We start from the raw sequence: 7,930 nt of genomic DNA, 5'->3' as shown, positions 1-7,930 counted from the left end.
TGTGTCTCCCTCCCTCTGTTCCTCTCGTTTGAGTTGATTTTGTCCATGGATTGTTGAAACCTTGTAAGGGATTTGATTGACAAAGGAGGCCCTATCCTCCTCGTGCCCTCTGGGCTTTTGATTTGATTCAATCCCCTGGTTTTGTGCCTTGTGCAATGGATTTTCGATTTCGTTTTTGGCACACTTGATTGAGAGGAGGCCTCGAGTTCTTTGCTGTGATTCCCGTGCTCCCAACTCTGACCTAAAACCTCTGGAGTCACTGGCGTGTTCGAATTTGAGTTCTTGAGTGTTTGAGAAAACACCAATCCCTTTTGATCTCATCCATAATTCTCACGATTCGTTGATCTTTGGGACGAGATCTTTTGGGGATATGCTCACGGGGTAGGGGCGAAGCATTCCCCCAAGTTTCGTCGGATTTCGTGGTCGTTTGCTCGAGATTCACTGTTTGAATCAAATTTCTCGGGGGTTTTCTGGGTGCTACCGGTCAGACCGGTAGGCACGACCGGTCAGACCGGTACAGCGCACCGGTCAGACCGGTCCAGCGCACCGGTCAGACCGGTCCAGCGCACCGGTCAGACCGGTCCAGGCAGATCAGTTCTGCAGCTTTCCCGATTCGCATCCGTTTTGCTTCGTGGGTTCGCTCGCTCGTTCGAGGCCTTTTTGTGTTGGGTTAGCTTTTCAATAGTTACCCCAAACTTTGGTCAGAACGCTTGAGGGCTTGGGCGATTTTGGGACATAGGCCGACGGCTTGAATTTCGGAAGAAATTTTGATCGGCTCCCATTCACCCCCCCCCCCTCTGGTCGCCGGCTTCGGTCCCACACACTGCATCGACCTACTCGTGATTATTGCACTGCCCCGATACATCCCATCGCCCGGAACACTACATGGCACCGGCCTAATCGTGACAATGTAAACCATAGGAATTACATCATAACACAACATTAATGAAACACACAGCCCTAGTGCTAGTGGCATGGCAGAACCCGTTGCAACTACGGTAAACAGATTCTGAACTAAGCAAACATGCCTTAGGTAATTTTAAAAAAAACACAACAAATACAACGATGCAGCATGTCACTAGCACTAGGTAGTCCTAATAGCCGTACCCCCATGTAGCAAACTGCGTTGAGCCTTCTCCGCAGTATCCACCCATTGTAGGTGGTGCAGGCGGTGGTGCCGGAGGGGCAGGGCCCTTCTTCTTGTGACAAGGGAAGTTGCAGTAAGGAATAGTGCATGGTTCATCCTGTGAAGCGGCAGCATTGCTGGTATCATCATCTTCGTCGTCTTTGTTACCCTCGCTCACTTCCTCGTAATGGTTCACCTTGCACTCCAGATCAAAGATCTTTATCTGGAGGTACTCGATGAACTCCTGAACTGAATCAATTGGTGCAGGATCGACCCACCTGGTAAAACCTCAGTTTTCTAGAGTATCTGAAGACTGCAAAACAAATTTCATGTAAGGTGTCTCAATGAAGATAAAGAAATAAAACAACTGAGTATTACCCATGCGTGTGGGCATTTGAAGAAACGCCGACCGCCATCCATCCCGTCGGTGCACATCTGCACTAAGCAATCCTCACCATGTCTGCATTTTGGCCACGGTTCTCTACGGTTATCGTATTGTCGAAGAGGAGTTTCATTGGTAAATTCACTCTTGTGCTGTGGCGGAAACTCAAACACTGGTTCCAGAAAGGAATCAGGTCCAAGAGGCCCCTCCCATATTATGGGGCCTCCCTTTCTTCCCCCTTTTCCTTTCCCAAAACTGTAGTAATTCTTCCCGCTAGACCCACCTCCAGACATTGGGTATACAATGAGCTTTTGTATTTGAGTGCTGCTGGGAGTTCACAAACTTCGGAGTATTTATAGGCGCACAAAGGTCTGATACCCGGAGCGTGGAGTGTAAATGCACCTGAAAAGCCTACAGTACTCGCACGATCCACAGCGCTCACTCCTACCAATTTAAACACGGACACGACCTCTCGTTGCTCTTGACTTGTACCCTCGCACGCTCAACACCGCTCACTCCTCCCACTTTAAACAACGACACGACGTCTCACTGCTCATGACTTCAGCACTTGCACGCTCCACAGCGCTCACTGGTATCGCATCAAGAGTATTATCGAATGAACCTAATCGTCGTACTGTCACTGCATCGACCTACTCGTGATTATTGCACTGCCCCGACACATCCCATCGCCCGGAACACTTCACGACACCAGCCTAATCGTCATAATTTCATTGCACGGACACATACCATCGCCCGAAACACTACACCGGCCTACTCATCATAATAGTACGTAATGGACACATCCCATCATAGTCTGCACAGGCCTACATAACATAGTATGACGGAACAAAGTAATTAACAAGCTACAACCTGTAAACTAGATGCGTCCGCACTTGCCCCCTCTCCTCCTGCCACGTCGCTCTGCAGCCTGGGCCGCCCTAGTGTGGTGCTGCGAGTACGTCAGTGGATCCGGCGGGATGGTCTCGCGAGTGGACCAACGACCCTACTCAGGAATAGGCGTCTGCTCCACCTGACTGTAGCCCTGCGTCGCGAGTGGGGCACCCCCAGCTGTGAAGTGCCGACGACCTCCTGCGTCGGTGCAGAAGAGAAGAACGTGTTCACCCACTCCATCTGCGCGAGGTCGTCCACCTCCTGAATCTCCTCATCGTCGTCTGTCCCTCCCACCTGCCGGTACTCTGATTCACAAACCTCCATCCATCAATGTTCGATTAAGTATGTACTTGTTATCGCAAATTAACAACTCGTCTTAGACGTACCTAAGTCGTGTATTGGACGACGAAGAGACGAAGATCCGGCGCCGTACGGATCTATCGACGGAAACAACGACGAGCCGGGCGCTACACGAATAAGAAGTACAAGTTAATGAATAAAGTTTTACATGATACGGTATTGTAAGTGACATGAGGTTAGAGTATGATTTACCTGCCGAGTACAAATGTGCCGGCTGTGGCACGTACGTGGGCCGAACTGCAGAACCTGAAGGTGTCGCCATCGTGTCAGGTGGCGGTGGCGGTGGACCTGACTGTGCCGCGGGTGCAGACCGTCGTGACGATGGACCGGGCATAGGCACCGGCCCCGAACTGCGAGGTGGGAGGAAGGTGTCGTCCTCACGACATGTCACGGCTCGTCGAAACCGCTTGCACATGTCGACGATCTTCTGCAGCGTGCTCTGGTGCTGCACGGGCGTCATGTCATGGTACTGGCCCATGCTCGACGAAGCCTCGGACTCAATCGCTAGTATGACATCGTACTGAACCGAGAAAGTAGTAACATCATATGCAATCAGTTTTGTAGACTGCAAAATCAATCAGAGAAACATACCGCTATGGCGAAGTTCTGGTCTCGAACTGCGGGGTACGTCTCGGACACCCATGCAGCATTGATCCGAGCATCTGGTGGAACGTGCACGACACGTGTGCGCGTCCTCGGCAGGTACCACCGTAGGTAGTCTGCGAATGCCTCGTCGCTGTGCGGCCGATCCTCGAAAACGACGTCGTCGAGGGCCGCGGCCCAAGAGTCGACGTAAGGACGGACCTTGTCGGCCCACCGCAAGCCGGTGGCTGGCCCTGACGTGTCCACCTATAATACAAAGCTTCAGCGATTCAATGCTAAATGGTAGGTTATAAAAAAAATGAATTATTAACAGAACTATTTATTCGGTACCTATGGACGTGGGCCTCCACTGAGTGCACAATCGGGACCGGGGTCTGCTGGTAGAGACCGAACTGCCTCATGACGCGGTTCACGTGGTACTCCTCGACGTGGATGTCATAAAGGATCGGCTTCCTCGTCATCCAGTACTCGTGATCTCGCAGGCATAAGGAAGAAAGACCGCTCGGTGCCCAGGCGTAAATGTCGGCTGTAGTGTACGGAGTCCACCTCACGTACGTGTCCACAAGAGCGTCAAACTGTCCCACGAAGTCGTGGTACGACTTCCTCGTCTGCACGCCGACCCAAGAAGGCTGCATAACGAAAAAAATATGTTAACCGCTAAATCATACAGTTGTGAAGGCATGTAACAATAAGTAAAACAAACGATATAACGTACCCTCCTGAGGCACCATAACGAACCCATTGTAGGTCTGTCGACGTTGTCGTGGTCTGCGGACAGCTGGACATACGGCTCGAAGTCCATCTCTGGCCTACCGACGGGAAAGTGCTCGTACGACCAGAGCTGTAACAGTAGAGGACACCCAATAAAAATGGGCTCCTCTGCTGAGACCTTCGCCACGCCTGTGCAAAGACCCCTGTAAGTCGCTGCCAAAACGGCAAAACCCCAGCTGAACTGTGGGACCTCGTGAAGTGGAGCATCAGCTATCGACCTCGCCAAAGGAATGAACTGTTTGGGGCACGAGTCACCCTGGGAGCTGCAGAACATGACCCAGCCGAACAGCCACAGTAAGTAGGCCTCGAAGTGCCTGGCAACTGTAAAGTCGTCTGCGTCTGCCCTCATGTAGTCCGCCTTCAAAATGGTACGAGTCGTCAATGCAAATACATACGAATATAAGTACGGAAAGATTCAACATTTATGTACTCACACTGAACTGTATGAGCCATCTCTTTGTCGGTCTGTGTGCGTGGTTCGCAGGCAAGGGCCGGTACGGCAACACTAGCTCGTTACGCTGAACCCCGGCGAACCGAGCCAAAAGGTCATCGCGCCACAAGAGTCCGACGTCCTCTGCACCCACGGCTCGTCCAGCACACGGCAAGCCTAGAAGCATCGCCATGTCCTGAGGAGTAGTGGTCATCTCACCGACCGGGAGGTGAAACGTGTGCGTCTCCGGACGCCAACGGTCGAGAAGTGCCGCGAGGAGGGACATGTCGAACTGAAACCGTGGAGCCCTGTCCCTAGGTCGACATGTAGGGTCGGCCATATTTCCCTCCACAAGTCGCACAATCGGGAGAAGACCTGAAGCACGTAGCCTGCATCGCGAAAATGAAACATCAAGTTAGAACAAACGGTTACGGAAACAATTAAAATATGTGACAAATGTAACCCGTACCTAGGAAACCAGCGACGGTGTATCGTCATCGTCGACATGGGCACACGAGCCCGAAACGTCCCTAAGCTTATGCCACGGACCGCAGACATGTACGACCGGTGGCGCTTGTCGATGAGAGCATCGAGCAACTCAGGGGTGGCTCCTTCCTCGTGCGCCATACCTGTATAATAAGATTTATTAAAAAAAAAATTAGAACATAAATAACAATATTAAGCATAATAACATTAAGTAATACAAAAAATACTTAATAAAATACTAAATAAAACATAACGTAATAAACTAATAAATGATGCACAACAAATTACATATCATATAACTTCAATTTCCAATTACAGCAACAAAGTTGGACATACGTTTGCGCCACACATTACAACAAATATTCGTACTCCAAGACGAAATCATTTTACGACATATTAGTTCTTAATATTACATAATTTAACATCGAACATGATTCAATAGAGAATGACACAGATGACAATCGTCATCGATCACATAAGGCCATCGTTGTTCGGACGGCGGCCACGACAACCCGTTGCCTGCGTTGCCGGATTTGGAGCAGCTTCTGATGGGCCCGCTCCATCTGTGCGGCCACCATAACTCAATGCCATACAATCCTTGTACGTATGACCCGTCTCATGGCACTTCGAGCAGAGGCGGACGTCTCGACCAGCCTCCGATCGATACATGTTATTTCTAATGTGTTTCTTCTTGCGTCGGCCCACCCCTTGAAATATTTCTGGATCTGGATCCAGAATGTAAGTTGCATTGTGTCCAAGATCAGTTATGAAGTCTCCCAGGATGCAGAACCCATAAACCTCGTGCCTCCAAGTCATCCAAATAGTTTCCTTCAAGAAGTAATTTGAGACATACATACGAGGTTGTAGTCCACCAGCTTCAAAACAGGCAGCAATGACATGTGTGCACGGCAGGTACAACAGCTTTGGCTTATGACATGAGCAAATACAAGCATCAGGACGAAGAACACACTCCTGCACATGCTTCTCACACTGGCCCCCCATTCGGCATTTGTCCCTACACATCACCTCGTACCGATGTTCCATAGAGCCAACTGGAGTCACCCGATGTAAACGGGCCTTTTTAATAGCTTCCTCCATATACTCCGTAACCTTGCATCCGTAAACTTTGCGATTATCGACCATATCTTTCTATGCCACAGTGTAACGGTCCCTAAAGTACTCGCAAGTGCGATACAAGAAGAACTCCACGATCCCAACAAGTGGCAATGATCTTACACCACGCAGCACCCAATTGTATACTTCGGCTAGGTTCGTAGTCATTAAACCGTACCTAACACCTCCTTCATCAAACAGTAAAGTCCATTTCTCTTTTGGTTCATGCTCAATCCACTCCGAGAATGTCTTAATTGCCCTTCTCCTTTTGCGCCTGACATTCGGACCGTCCAAGCCCACGTCTTCAAGTGAGACCTGGTCGTCCTCCTCTGTATTGACAGATCTCTTCGCTAGATCCGTCGTTTGCTTTTTTGTTAGCTCATCCAATTTTTTCAATATGAAGTTGAATTTCCTTTCCTGATTCTGGCTGCATAACCACTTGAATAGCTTCATAAGGGTTTTGTTCTTGAACTGGCTATGAAAGTTTGCCCCCATATGCCTCATGCACAACCTACTCTTTAGGTCCGGCCAAAGTGCAGTCCTACTACGCTCAGTAGAACCATTCTGTATGTCATCGATTGCATGTAATATACCCTTGTGCCGATCATGAATCAAACACACGTTCTCTACATCTTTGACAATCATCTGCTTCACCCTCTGCAAAAACCAATACCAAGTATCCCCTGATTCTTTCTCCACAAAGGCAATTGCCAAAGGCAACAATTGTCTATTACCATCAGCTGCAACAGCTGTGAGGATTGTGCCTTTATACCTTCCTGTCAAAAATATCCCATCTATACAAATGACTAGCCGGCAGTGCGGAAACACCTCAATGCAAGCGCCCAAGGCCAAGAACGACCGTTGGAGTACCTGCTTTCAAGTCGTAGTAGCTACCAGGATTTCTAAGACATATAGTGTGCAGCAATGCCGGCATATTGTGATAGAAGCTTCATACGTCCCCCACCTCATCTGCAGCGCTTTCTGTTTCGCTCTGTAAGTTTTGTTGTAGCTAATTTTATATTTAAACTCCTCCTCAACAGCACAAATGATTGACTTAGGTTCATAACTAGGATTGTCCACGATCAAAGGGTACATGTAGTTAGCTATGAAACCTGCACTAAGGTTGCGGTGCTGTGGTTCTAATTGCTCAAGCAGGCATGTGTGCTCCACAATTTTTTTGACCTCCCAGAAATCCTGCCACTTGCCCATAGAAGCGTACACCCTGAAAGGACATTCGCTTCTCACACAACGCACGTCATATGTTCTCGGACTGCTCTTAACAACTTTGAACTGTCTTTGCAAAGAGAGAGTCGACCAAAGTTTTATAGCTTCCTTCATATTGTCACTGTTGGCATACACCGAACCGATGCATACCTCATTTTGCCTGTACTCCCAAGGGACCGCTTCACCTTCATTTACACTTAATTTTGAAAAATCATACCTGGACCAGTTGTGTGGGACATGATAATCATCGTCATCATCATCATCCGAGGAGTCATCATTCATTGCATTGTGCTGTTGTTCACCCTCCCTCTGAAACTCTTCAACTATCTTCTGGAATGTTTTCCCCTTCATCAGCCTGACCAGTTGCTTGACGAGGTTCGTGTGCAGCATGTCTATCATCTTCTAAAATCTCGAGTTCACCACCTTCTTCATGAGGTTCATGCATCGTTTCGGTTTCTTCCGATACTATATCTCCCTGCCCTTCATGATCTCCACCCGCTTCAGTTCTAAAACTAATCTTTCCGAATGTTTGAACAAACAACAC

The sequence above is a fragment of the Panicum virgatum genome, chromosome 8K (genome assembly GCF_016808335.1).
Source record: "Panicum virgatum strain AP13 chromosome 8K, P.virgatum_v5, whole genome shotgun sequence".
Taxonomy (NCBI): Eukaryota; Viridiplantae; Streptophyta; class Magnoliopsida; order Poales; family Poaceae; genus Panicum; species Panicum virgatum.
This window is presented reverse-complemented; position numbering follows the sequence as displayed.